We start from the raw sequence: 13,566 nt of genomic DNA on the forward strand, positions 1-13,566 counted from the left end.
AGGCCTTTTTCACATTTTATGGCTCAACTCTGGAGCTCAGGACCCAAAGGAGTGGTAAAATGAAAACACTATAATAATAAATTTCATTTCTAGGTATCTACCTCTGCAATTTCCTTTTACTTTGTTGTTCGAGGCTTTTTCTTAGGGCTCTTCAGTTTTTTAGACCACTTTTCTTTTAGAATCTCTTATTTTTCTTCTTAGTTTACCTTCTCAATTTTCTCCCTCCCCCCTCTCCCCCTTTCTTCGAACTTCTGTGTATTCTTTACCGTTTTTTCTCTCTTTTTGCATCTTCCTCTCTATTTCTCTTTCCTTTTCTTCGTTTCCCAAAAAGGACTTGCACTCTCCTCCTGAAGTCTAAATCGTCCTCTTTCCCTTTCCTTCAGTCTTCTTATTTTTCTCCCTATCTCTTTCACGTCTTCCTTTATCACTTCCTTTATCATTTCAATATTTAATTATCTTTTCTTTGTGCTTTCTTTTCTCTTTCCCTCTCTCTGGCATTTCTATAGGTATCTTTATTTTTCATCTTATCCTTTCCTCTCTTCATGAGTTTCTTCTACTTTTCTTTTCTTCTTTCTCTTTACACTTGGTTTCTTTTCATCTTTATTTTTATATCTCCCTCTTCTTTCCATTCCAGGTTCTTGACATTGCTCTTTTAATTTACATTCTCTGTCCAGTACAGTTTCTTCCTTCAATCTTTAGAGTTTTAGTCATTTCAATATTTAAGTCGTAGCTTATCCTCTCTCACTCCTTCTTTCTCTCATCTATTTCTTCTTCTCTCTCTCTCTCTCTTTCTCTTCCTCTGAAATGATATATATTTTTCATTTCCTTTTCCATCCACTCTTTCTTCATTTCGTATTCCTTCTTTTTTGCTCTTATGACTCCTCTTTCCCATATCTCCCTCTCTCTCCTTTTTCACCTCTTTCTTCATCCTTTTCCTCCTCTCCTTCTCATCTCTCTTTCCCCCAATTCTCTTACTCCACTTTCTCTCTCTCTCTCTTACCCCCTCCACTTCAACTCTTGCTGTTCCTCTCTCTCTCTATCTCTTTCTTTCAAGCCTCTTGAGCATAGTATTTTGTATTCATGCTTTTTCCTATGACTTTTTAATACCTTAGGAATTTCTCCTTGATATCATCCATGTTCTTTGGTTTATAGGTCGTTACCTCTATACTGCGGGTACGGGTTCGATTCCATTCAGTTTTTTTTTTTATCTGCGCTTGGAATACAGGGTGCAGACAGCCTCGTGAGGCAATTGAGTAGCTATACTTGGCCAGCAGGTCTGTACTCTGTAGGTATGTGTACATTTTGCTTTTTAATTGAACGTTTTCCATTCAATAAATAGAAAGAGAAAGAAGAAGAAGGAGAAGAAGAGATGAGAGCAATATTCTGAACATGGTGTAAAACGAATTTATCGAGATACAAAAAATAAAGAAGAAGAAAAAAGAGAGAGAGAGAGAAAAAGGTAGATAGATGGGTAATGACTAATGGTATTTTATAGGTCGTTACCTCTATACTACGGGTTCGATTCCATTCAGTTTTTTTTTTATCTGCGCTTGGAATACAGGGTGCAGACAGCCTCGTGAGGCAATTGAGTAGCTATACTTGGCCAGCAGGTCTGTACTCTGTAGGTATGTGTACATTTTGCTTTTTAATTGAACGTTTTCCATTCAATAAATAGAAAGAGAAAGAAGAAGAAGGAGAAGAAGAGATGAGAGCAATATTCTGAACATGGTGTAAAACGAATTTATCGAGATACAAAAAATAAAGAAGAAGAAAAAAAAGGTAGATAGATGGGTAATGGTAATGAGGTATACACTCATAATATATGATAGAGAGAGAAAGAGAGAGCGAGAGGGAGAGAGAGAGAGAGAAAGAGAGAGAGAGAGAGAGAGGGAGAGAGAGAGAGAGAGAGGGAAAGATAATATTATCAAATAAGTTCAATTTTGAAAGGGGGAAAAAACTTGATCAGCAATATCTATGTGTATGACCTAGTTTCTGTCTCTCTTCCTCCCTATGTCACTCTAAATCTCTCTTTCTCCGTTTCTCCCTCATCCTCCTTCTCCTCTCTTCCCTTCATCTCCTCCCCTCTCTCTCTTCCTTCCTCTCTCACTCACTCTTCCACTTCCTATCTTCCTTTCTCCCTTCTCCCTGTCTCTTTCTTTCTCATCCTCTCTCCTTCTCCTCTCTTCCCTTCATCTCCTCCTCCCTCTCTCTCTCTCTTCCTTCCTCTCTCACTCACTCTTCCACTTCCTATCTTCCTTTCTCCCTTCTCCCTGTCTCTTTCTTTCTCATCCTCTCAAGTTAGAGTAAGTGAGATGAAGAGAGGAGAGGGTTAGAGTAAGAAAGAGGGAGAGAGGGAAATGCAAACATACGAATTGTATTCGTATGAAAAGTCAGAGAAAATACAGAAGACACAAATGTAACAGTTCGCAGGAGATACTTAATATCTTTCAGAAATAATCCAAGTGTACATTAGGTACCTGGTACTTAGTGTACAACTTACTACGGTCCAGTTTTTTTTATATGATGTGCTTTAATTATTACTGTACGACTGTTAAATTAAACGGTTTATTAAATGTAAGTTCACGGGTAGTCGAGTGATTTATTTACCGTCCGGAAAGTCCTGGGTTCGTTTCTCGCCATCGAGAAAGAAATTCCTAATAGGTAATACTTTAACATTGTCTCGCTGGAGGACGTAAAACTGAGACAAAACCAGCCCTGTCAAGCCACAGACAATAACACTGGCTCTTTTGAGGGTACCTGGAAAATACATATGAAAATGAAGCAGACTACTTGTCCTCTTTATATCCCTTTTCTTCTTCTTCTTCTTTTCCTTTACTTCATTTGCTTCTTATTATTTTTTCTTCTTTTTCTCTCTTTACTTTATGTTACTCTATAGGAGTGGTTCTCGGAAAGGCTGGTTTTTTCCTATCACATCCTTCTTTTGTCGGTTTCGGGACGGGACAGTTACAGCTCCCTCTATCAAACCCATTGAAAAAAAAAATCTTCCACCAATGTACCCACCTATATTTTCTTCCTGATAAGCATTCCCTAGTTTACGCCATAGCACCGTTTCAATTTTAATCGTCGGTTTAATCGGTCGTGAGGAGATACCTTCGTCTCGTCTAGGTGTTATTTCTCTCGGTCTTATCTCTCGAGAATGAATTCCAAACGATAGAGATTGCATTTTATAGTCCCGTGCTCGGGGTGCAAGATGTGCAATAAAAGCTTTTGTAGAGCTGTGTGTTTTTTTTTTTTTTTTTTTTTTTTTTGATTTTCTTTCCTTTATTTTTCAATTATTTTTATTTTATATATTACAGACTATTACACAATCATCTTTCTAATTTGTGATAAAATTGTGGTAAAACAAAATTAATCGTTTATTTGCATATACCTAATGCCCAAGGGCTTCATACACTAACTATTGAATTTAAATTTGAAAAACTCTAAAACCAGCCTATTAGCTTGGTTGGTAGCGCGTCTGCCTTGTAAGCGCTAGGCCGCCGGTGCAATTCCCGCGCGGGCCCGTTTTTATCGTGAAATGATAAGGTTCGTTCTCGGAACGGCTGGCTTTCTCCTGTCCTGTCTTCCTTCTCTCTTCTATTTCGGGACGATAAGACCTTGGCACTTGCAGTTCCCTCTATCAAACCTCTTGGACAAAAAAACTCAAGTGATATCAAGAATGATAAAAGATGCCTCAGCATGGTTAGGACAACTGAGTGGCTAATCTGTGACGGGTTTACCTGTGCCAAAATATTAATTATAATAATTAATTATTAAAAAATAATAAATTAAAAAGTAGGTATTAAAAACTTGCAAAAGAAAAAGTTTTTTTTCCCGCACCACACAGTTTTTTTTTTTTTTTTTTTTCTTCTTTTTCAAAGGCTTCTTAAAGGCCGAAAGCCCACAAAAATCCTACTTGGGCCGAAAGCCCAAGTAGGATTGCCAACCGTCCCGTATTTCCCGGGACTGGGGACATCGCGTATTTTTGGGTAAAAGTAACTTTGTTTCGTAGCAGGAGTTACTATTCTAATCTCTCATCTTCATTCCCATCTTTTTCCTCCCTTTTCTTTTCTCTCGTCTCCTTCTTCTTAAACTTTTCTTCTCCTTCAGAACTTTAATTTGTAATTGGTATATATTTTTCTTACTTTTTTTATATATATATAAATATATAATTATGTAACTTAACAAAATTATATCAATAAAGAGGTGCTCTATTAAACTGTTGGTGTAATGGAACAACTTGTTCTAAACTGACAGTCTAAATAAGGCACTACTTTATATTAATAGAGTTACAGTTACAGGTGCAATTCATTAAAATGGGATGGTTTGGAACTCGTCAACTGTGAATCGGATAGAGCTCAAAGTTACACCATCATAATTCTCGTGAAAAATCACACAAGATAGACTATTTGATAATTCTAAAAGTAGCACTAGAGAGTTCTTAGTGCCCACTTTTAATATTAAACAGTAGGTAAATTGACTTGAATTTACCGAGTCTCGAACCTGTAACTCCTGAACTGTGAGTTGTATAGAGATAAAAGTTATACTTTCATATTCCTCGTGAAAAATCACATAAGATCGCCTATTTGATGGTTCTGATAGCTATATTAGAGAGTTATTTATGCCTGTTTTAAAAATAAAACAGTAAATTAATTTAAATTTACCGAGTCATGAACCTGAAACTCCTGAACTATGAGTCGGATAGAGTTCAAAGTTACACATAAGATCATCTATCGTGAAAAATCACATAAAATCATCTATTTGATCATTTCAATAGCTGCACTAGAAAGTTATTATTGCCTATTATTACCATACTGGTTTGTCTCGCTGGAGGACGTAAAACTGAGACAAAGCCAGCCCTGTGAAGCCACAGACAATAACACTGGCTCTTTTGAGGGTACCTGAATGGGACTATGGTCAAGTCCGTCTCAGGAAGTTGGGTACAACGACATAATTATGTACCTGAATATCCCTCATCTGACCCCTACAATTTAGGGGCCCTTAGCTAGCTCTCTGGCCTTGATGACACCTCTTGGTATCCTCTTAATGGGATAGTCTATGGACTCACAGCTTTTCTCTGGAATAAACCTGAGTATGCGGACTCTTTAGAGGTGCTGCAGGTTAATTTTAGAGAAACTGGGGAGGTTGAAATATACCAGTGAGGGTACTTCTAGGTTCCATCAAGGCCAGGGTATAGCAGCTTGGGCAGGGGAAAAAATACTGGTCACAATAGATCTACAGAGGTCGCAGTGTTAATTGCATACTCTCTTGGGAGAGGAGCAACCAGTCCCATAATAAATAAAAAAAAAAAAAATACTTTAACAGGTTATTTGCTGGTGATGTTGTGAACCCACAGTACATAAATGGGAAGTATTGTGGTATCAGTTTTTTGCTTATTTGATGAGGGACTAGCTACTATGTATTGTGTTTCCTCGTTTTTTAGTGAGAGACACACTACGGGACGGGCATGCTACGACACAGACCCACAAAGACCACTGAAGCAGATATTTCATGGCTTCGATTCTCCTATGTAAGGAAGGCGGTGAAACAGTTGAAACAGTACCTACGTAATTCCATCGACTGTACCGCGCATAAAATAAAGAGAACTTAATGTTATATAAGTATTTTACCTGCTTCTGTCGGTAAAAGGACCTGCCTACCAAAGTATTTTTAGGTGCATAGGTATAGTTATATTAGGTACTTTTTTTTCAAACTTGAAATTATGCTAAGTCAATTTACCCCTTCGATAATCAAGTTATCTGCTTGTTTGCAGCACGTACCCTGCTTTTTTATTCAAGTTGTACCTACTTTTTTCTCTCTCAAACAGAAAAGTTTTTATTCAGCATTCATTGTTTGCGAATTTCGAAACAACTAATTTGTAACGAAATATTTCGCTATAAAACGTACCTAATTCAGATTCGAGAGAACTTGATGTTCATTTTATTTTACTTGTTCTTGCCTTTATCTCCCACATAAAGGAAATAAAACAAACTTTCCTTTTATTGCAATTAAATATTGTGACAATCCATTTCACAAGGAAATTATTACAGTAAGAAGAGATTTTATCATTAAAATTTTAGCTAAATCTCCTTTAGCGATGATTTTACTTATGTTTTTAGAAAGAGCTATCCAATCAAAATTATTTATTTCTCAAACTTTAACAAAATGGTGACATATTAGAAGAGCCAGTGGTTGGGTGGAAGAGCTATAACTGCTAAGATCTTATAGTCCCATAGCGAAGAGAGAAGAAAGACAGGATAGGAGAAAGCCAGCCGTTCCGAGAACCTAATATGTTTAGGAAATCTGCCCCGGGAGGAAATCGAATCCGCGACCCAGCGCTTGCAAGGCAGACGCGCTACCCACCAAGCTAACTAGGTTGGCTTGGAATATCGAGTTAGTCTCAATCATGGTTACTATTGGACATCCTGCAGGTTTCTAGTATAAAACTCCACAGGTGGCTTCAAGCTTCCAAGCTGTAGAGGGGAAAAAAATCTAATAAAATCTAATCTAATACTGAAAAATGTTTTGTAGTTAACCCATCGAGAGCTCAGGGGCCTTTAGAAGCAAATAGAATAAAGAAAAAAACGCTAGAGCGCTGGAATAAATACGTACATAGAAAGAAAACAAGACGTAAAAGAGCAAAAGTTACTCTTTAGGTATGCTAATGCTATCCTTTCTTTACGACTACAAATTTACAATTAAAATTAGAAAATAAATCTTGATAGAAATATTGTTTTCAATATTTAATTACCTGTCTGAAAAAAAAAAAAAAAAAAAAAAAATCCTTTAAGCTCTCTCCTACAATAACAAAAAATTTCGTCTGCGGCGCTATAATATCTTTCTTTAAACCCCAACCCAAACAAAATTAATGTTTGGTGGTACGCCGAAAGAACCTTGAGGTGTCAGGTGGTACGCAGTACTCAAAAGATTGGGAACCCCTGCCGTCGAGGTTCCAGTGTTCATCACCAGGACTGTATTTAGGAGAGGAGCAAGAGGGGGCCCGCCCCAACCCCTCGAGCTTTTTTTTCTCCTTTACTGAGAAAAAATGCTGGCTACGACCCTGCTCATAACAGTTTTCCACGACATAACATTGGCCACAAACATTAATTAAGGTCATATTGAAGTTTAACTTAATGAAAGCCGTTAATAAATTAACGACTTGACTTTTAACTAATTAATTAGCCAATAAGGTCGTTAATGAATCTATTTATTTCATAATTCAAACATTATTCAGTCAATCAAGCAATAGGTACATAATTGTATTGTGTCCAATTATACGGCATCACTTAGTAGTTCACTGAAGAAATGTCTGTCATCCCCATTAGGTACGTCTTTAGTTTAGGTCTTCTTGTTCTGTAAATAATGTCTTGATTATTATCCAACAATATTACCCAATATTAGGTTCTTTGAGATGTTTTCTTGTAAAAGAGAACCATTTTCGATTTGCAATAATGCATACAGAAACTTAACCCTCAATTGGTAACGTGGGGTCTACCAGACAACACAGATTTTTTTTTTTTTTTTTTTTTTAATTTTTTGGAGATCGAAATTTAATGGCAATATTTTATTTATTATTTTTTCCTTTGGGGGCTTTACGTTGAATAATTTTTACCTCTTTTGCCATCTCCTTTTAGTAGAATGAAATAATTTTACTTAGGTATTAATTTTCCATAATTTTACAAATTTCTTACTAGTTTCTGACATCTCTCAGAGTGTCAAAAAAATAATAATAATAAAAAACTCACCAATGGGGGTTAAAGTTAAAAGTGAAAGACAGAGATGTTTCATAATGATTTAATAATAATTATGATGTATTATAGTTAGGTAGAATAGTTTTAAATAATTTTATCAAAGTAATACTTAATCTATGATTTTTTAATTGGTGATTTTGAATATTAATGTAATGTGTTGTTGATGTTTATTTTTTCAAATATTTATACCTACCTTAAGATTGATTTTCCTGATTTTATTTGTTGTTACAAAGAAAGAAAAATTCTTTGGGAAAAGCGTAATGTTTACCTACCCAAAGTGTTGAAGATATTATTATGTAAGCATCTATTTTATTAGAATACCTATTAAACATTGGAAACGGGATACCGTGTCAAGCTGTCAAGTACCTATCTACTAATTAATACTAAAATAAGAAGAGAATAATATGTAAGTCTTCACTTGAATAAAAACACTAGGTACTTTATTTGTGGAAAGGAGTCAACATGTTTCAGCATCTCATGATCTCATGATGCCATCCTTAAGACTAAATTGAAAAATTGTGTGAGTAGCGAGTAGTGTTTTTAGTCTAGTGAAGACTGAAAACTTGTTTTCTTCTTATTTTAGTAGAATACCTATTGTTGTTCCCTATAAAATACCTACATAATGTAAAAGCCTAAAACTTTGAATCATGAATCTTACCCCACAATACCTACTTTTAAAAAGTTAAAAATGTAATTTATTTCACTTAAGGCAGGTATGTAGGTACACACTTTAGTAACTCGGTGTTTTAGGTTAAAAAGAAAAAAAAGCTCCTATTTGGGATAAAATCCACCCCGGGCAGGAATCGAACCCGCGACCTAGCTCTTACAAAGCAGACGAGCTAACCTCCAGGGCAACTAGCTTGATGGCCTTCCTTCCTTTCTTTCTTTACGTTCTATCACTTTTTACTTTCCTTTTTTTTTATAATAATAATAATAATAATAGACTCTTGAGTGGAAGGCAACCACTAGGCGAGGTTAACGCCTTAGGCGTTCTCTACCACCCAACCCTTAGAGCTCAATTATTATGTGGTCAAATTCTCAAATAAATGAGGATAAAATTCCATACCTCGGCTGGGGTCGAACCCACGCCCTCCTGATTACCAGGCGAGCGTCTTTAATGTCCAAAATGTGATCTTCAGGACTTTCAGGAGGACAACAAGTAGGTAAATTTTTCAGAACACGTGTAGGTATGTAGGGATATCTAAAACTAGCGTGTTACACGAGCTCGTGTGTACCTACCTACCTATGTGTACCTACCTACCTACCTACCAGCTAAAATCCCCTCGTGTTCGTGTGTGATTCTTTTCTTGTTTGAAATATTTTCAAGTCCAATACCTCTATAACTTTGTCTTGTTTTTACTTTCTATTATTACTACACAGCGTGTTACACGAGGTCGTGTGTACCTACCTACCTACTAAAATCCCCTCGTGTGTGATTCTTTTCTTGTTTGAAATATTTTCAAGTCCAATACCTCTATTATAACTTTGTCTTGTTTTTACTTTCTATTACTACAGTATAGCGAGCTATACGAGTACTAGTTGGTTTTCCCTTTTTTCTCAACTTTTACGTATTCTTCAAAAAGTTTTTCTTCAATTATTAATTTTCTTTTCTTTACTTTGACGTTTGTAACTTTAATTCATTAGTAATTTTTCCCACGTGCCCGATATCTTTCCGAAAACGATAAGTGACTTCAATACGGGCGAAGTTACTTCCCCAGACAGCACATCCTATGGAAATGTGTGTAATACATGTGGTATTATACCATACTAATACGTATGTTTAAAAATTAGTTATATTACACTGCATTCATTGGGGATCTGGCTTCACACTTCGGGTGCAGCGTTGGACTCAAGGATGCAGTGACGGCCATATCGTTTGTCGCACTCGGAACTAGCGTGCCAGGTGAGTAAGTCGAGGTAGAACTCAGAAAAGGGGCCAAAAAGCCCAATCTGAGGCTTAGGTGTAGGGGCTAAATAGCTCTAAAGAATGGGTTAAGCTTCTACGAATCTACGAAGCCGAGGTAGAACCCAAATATGGGTCTCTATAAATCCCCTCCCCTTTGAAGGTCCAATATCGTATTTTTTATTTGATGTTAAAGGTGTTTACGAAATTTCATTAAAATTAGACGAACCGTTCCAGAATTATGGTGATTTTAGCGATCAAAAATTGATCATATCTCAGGATCGGTTTAGATTTTCGCAAAATCCTTTCTTATTGCACACCTAGACCATAAAAGGAATATTCCTACCAAATTTCAGCTTTCTAGATGTTGTGGTTCTCGAGATAGAGCGATCAGTGTGTGAAATGTGAAATGTGAATGAGTGAATGGATCTCGTTCTTATAACTTACTAGTTCATCCCGAGGCATGGCCAACCTTGTGGAAAAGGCAAGTGAATGGATCTTGTTTTTATAATATAAGATTAACAATATAATTTATATAATATATATTATTCTGTGGTCTGTGCCTTCATTTCAGACACATTCGCCAGCAAAGTTTCCGCCATCCAGGACAGTACGGCCGACAATTCCGTAGGCAATGTCACAGGCAGTAACGCCGTCAATGTGTTTCTTGGGTTGGGTATTGCCTGGAGTTTGGCCGCCATTTATCATTCGCTCAACGGCAGTTACTTCTATGTGGACCCTGGAAAGTAAGTTTGTAGAGTACCTACCTATGTTTCTACTGGAAACGGAGAAAGCTCCTTACTGGAAACGGATTTTTTTTTTTTTTTTTTTTAGGGCAGACTAGCGATGACGTCACATCAAATGTCCCGAGCAAAGCTCCCTCGCAGGCCACATTAATCTGTTTGTGCGCATGCATTTCTGCGCAATTCATATTTGTGCGCATACGTTTCTGCGCATCATCTGAAGTCTGACGTCAGAGTTCAGGACTCTGACGGAAAATAAAAATTGAATTTTGGACCTTTTACAGTTATTTTTTTGGAGTTTTGACCACTACAGATTTGGATTTTTTCCCAACTTTTTACATAAAAATCGACCATTTATTTATAATTTTTACCCATTTGCAACTGCTCCATTATGATCGACAAGTAGGTACAGTCCACGTCAACTGGGAAGTCCGATGGAAGCGCATGGAGGGGAACCGCAACTTCTCAACTGTAAGTCGGACAGTTCTAAAAGTTTCACCATTCGATTCGGCGTGAAAAATCCCATGGGATCAACTATTCACATGCTTACTTGTTAATCAACGAGCTATTTTTTGACGAGTGCGCACCCAAAGGTCATCGGACTTCCCAGTTGAAGTGGACGTGTGTTTCCTACCTTTACTTGAGTCTGACTTACTTGAGTATCAGGTGGCTCTGTTCTGGCAAACGTAGGAATATGAGATGTCTTGTCATCCGAACATTTCTGAAACAAAATACAACGAAAATTTAGTTCAAAGCTCCGGGTTCGATTCCCGAGAATGGCGAATTTTATCCTAAACAGATAAGGTCTGTTCTCGGGACGGCTGGCTTCCAATTTCCAATCCTATCATTCTCTGTTCTCTCTTTGATTTCGGGACGATAAGACCTCCGTTGTTACAATTCCCTATATCATTCCCACCAGTTAGATCGAAGCTGAAAGTTCGATTCCAGCCAAGGGCAAACATTATCCTCTCGGAACAGCTGGTTTTCTTCGATTCTGTACTCTTGCTCGGTTTTTGAAAAGATACTAAAGGGATAATGTTCGTTCTCGGAACGGCTCGCTTTCTATCCTGTCCTCTCTTCGCTCTCGAGACGAGCATTTAACGTAGGTACCTACCTACTATCGCCGATTCACAGCTGGCAGCGGACGCTCATGAATAGAAAGAAACAGAAACATTGATGTAGGAAAAGGGTAAAGTTGGAAAATGTAAACCAGGGGTTCTTAACCTTTTAGAATTGGCGGACCACTATTGATAAACCAAAAATCTCGCGGACCACTTGAGATTATGTATGTATATGCAATCAATTGTACATTGTACACGCTATGTGACAATGGGTATGTATTAAAGGACCTATATCTACCTGTTGGAAAAGAGATAGAAAATGAGAAAAATTAACATTCTTACCTATTTATTTATTTTTTTGTTTGTTGAGAAAAACAATTTTTTTATTGTATAAAATTAAGAAACAAACAAAAAAACAAAATTTTAAGTAATTTGCTAAGAGAAAAAAAAGGTTCGTTCAGTGGCCATCTAATACGGAGTATTTGTATGAAAAGAGGAAAGATTTTTTTTCTTTCCTAGGGGTACGTTATATAAAATAGAGACACGATGACTTTTTCCTTACTCACCTCTCGCGGACCACCTCTGAAACCTTCTCGCGGACCACTAGTGGTCCACGGACCATAGGTTAAGAATGTCTGATGTAAACGGACCTTTCAGCATAAAAATCCGGACAAAAAATGTCCGGCTAATTTTTTTACTGGGCAGGGTAGACTTGGCAACGCTGCAATCGTTTTCTTTCTGCGCATGCGCAGCGTGAAATTTTTTCCGCCAAAAATCTCTTGTTTTCAAAAAAAAAAAGGAAAAAAACTGTGGTCTGAAATACTTTTACCTGCTTTTTAACTTTTTTCAGTTTCTCTCTATTTTTTTTTTTACTTACCTAGTACCTACCTATCGCGTTTTCCTTCATTTGAATGGAATAAATTCAATAAATCTTCTATGGATCACAGACAGACTGTTTGCCAATTTTAAAATCGAACCAGGAATTCACAAGTTGAGCAAACACCTACAGAGGTAACTAGGTAAGTGACTGGTACCTACATTCACAGATCTATGATACTATGATCTACGCTGAGGATCTACGGTAAATTTAACAGCTGATGGCTTACTTGTACTTGTCACTTGTCATAAGTGGTAAGTTTTGCTGCAGGGAGATAACTCTCTTCCTTTCAACCTGTTTCTCAATAACTAAACCTCAGATTGGAGAGGGCTGTCTTGCTTCAAGAAGAGTGTTCTTTAGTAGGTGTTTTGTTTTACTTGCTACATATTTAAGTATCTCAACACCAAGTCTGCATTTGTTCTATTCTATGAAGAGTGAAATACCTAGATAGGTATTTCAGTAAAAATCAATATGTGGCAAAAAAAAAGTTCCTAGGGGAATAGGAGTAGAAGGTTGTTGAACCATTGCCCCTAGTAATTGAAGGGGCTATTTTTAAATCAAGACTCACCGTCGTATGTATGAAATCTAAAGATAAACTTAAGTTTAACTTAAGACGAACAATGTTGCCAATTTCATGTAAATGACGGGATCTGTTCAAGACAAGGATGTTGTGAGTATAACATGTAAATGATGCTATCTGTCGGCGATATGTACAAGACAAGGATGTTGTTAGTATAACAGGTAAATGACGCTATCTGTCGGCGATATGTTCAAGACAAGGATGTTGTTAGTATAACAGGTAAGAGCTGGATCACACTTGTCGCGAGTTTCATCCGATTTTTTTCCGAATGTCCTGTAGGCAATGTAATTTAAATGAGAGTGTCATGTTCTCACTACAAACGACACAATTTTTTTTCCGAACGACAAAAAATGTCCTTGTTGGCAATGCACTTTAAATGAGAGTGTTCATGTTCACACTACACACCACACGATTTTTTTTCCGAACGACTAGCGTGAACGGGCTTTAAGAGAAAGAGCCAGCCTAGTTAGCTTGGAACGTTCTTGAACCCCTGATGTAAACAATGCATTATCTAAACGTAAATAATGGAGCAGTTGCATTTGGGTAAAATTTATGATTAAAACGTCGATTTCTATGAAAAAAAAGTTGTGAAAAATCCAAATCTGAGGTCAAAACTTCGAAAAAATAACTGTAAAAGGTCGAAAATTCACG

At 36.9% G+C, this 13,566-nt stretch overlaps 1 protein-coding gene and 1 long non-coding RNA gene across 2 annotated transcripts in view; both read left to right on the forward strand.

Annotated features, from left to right (window-relative positions):
* The first annotated feature begins 9,556 nt into the window (after positions 1–9,556).
* On the forward strand, positions 9,557–10,376 carry LOC113469113. Its single transcript, XR_003392636.1, has 2 exons — positions 9,557–9,654; positions 10,229–10,376. It is a non-coding gene; the product is annotated as an uncharacterized LOC113469113 (long non-coding RNA).
* Positions 10,377–13,028: 2,652 nt separating this feature from the next.
* The window catches only part of LOC103513340 (histone acetyltransferase type B catalytic subunit-like), a 6,779-nt gene continuing 6,241 nt past the window's right edge, over positions 13,029–13,566 (forward strand). The window contains exon 1 of the mRNA XM_026826567.1: positions 13,029–13,076. The gene's annotated coding sequence lies outside the window, so the exon portion shown is untranslated. The remainder of the gene's footprint in view (positions 13,077–13,566) is intronic.

This window comes from Diaphorina citri, unplaced genomic scaffold (genome assembly GCF_000475195.1).
Source record: "Diaphorina citri unplaced genomic scaffold, Diaci psyllid genome assembly version 1.1 scaffold960, whole genome shotgun sequence".
Taxonomy (NCBI): domain Eukaryota; kingdom Metazoa; phylum Arthropoda; class Insecta; order Hemiptera; family Psyllidae; genus Diaphorina; species Diaphorina citri.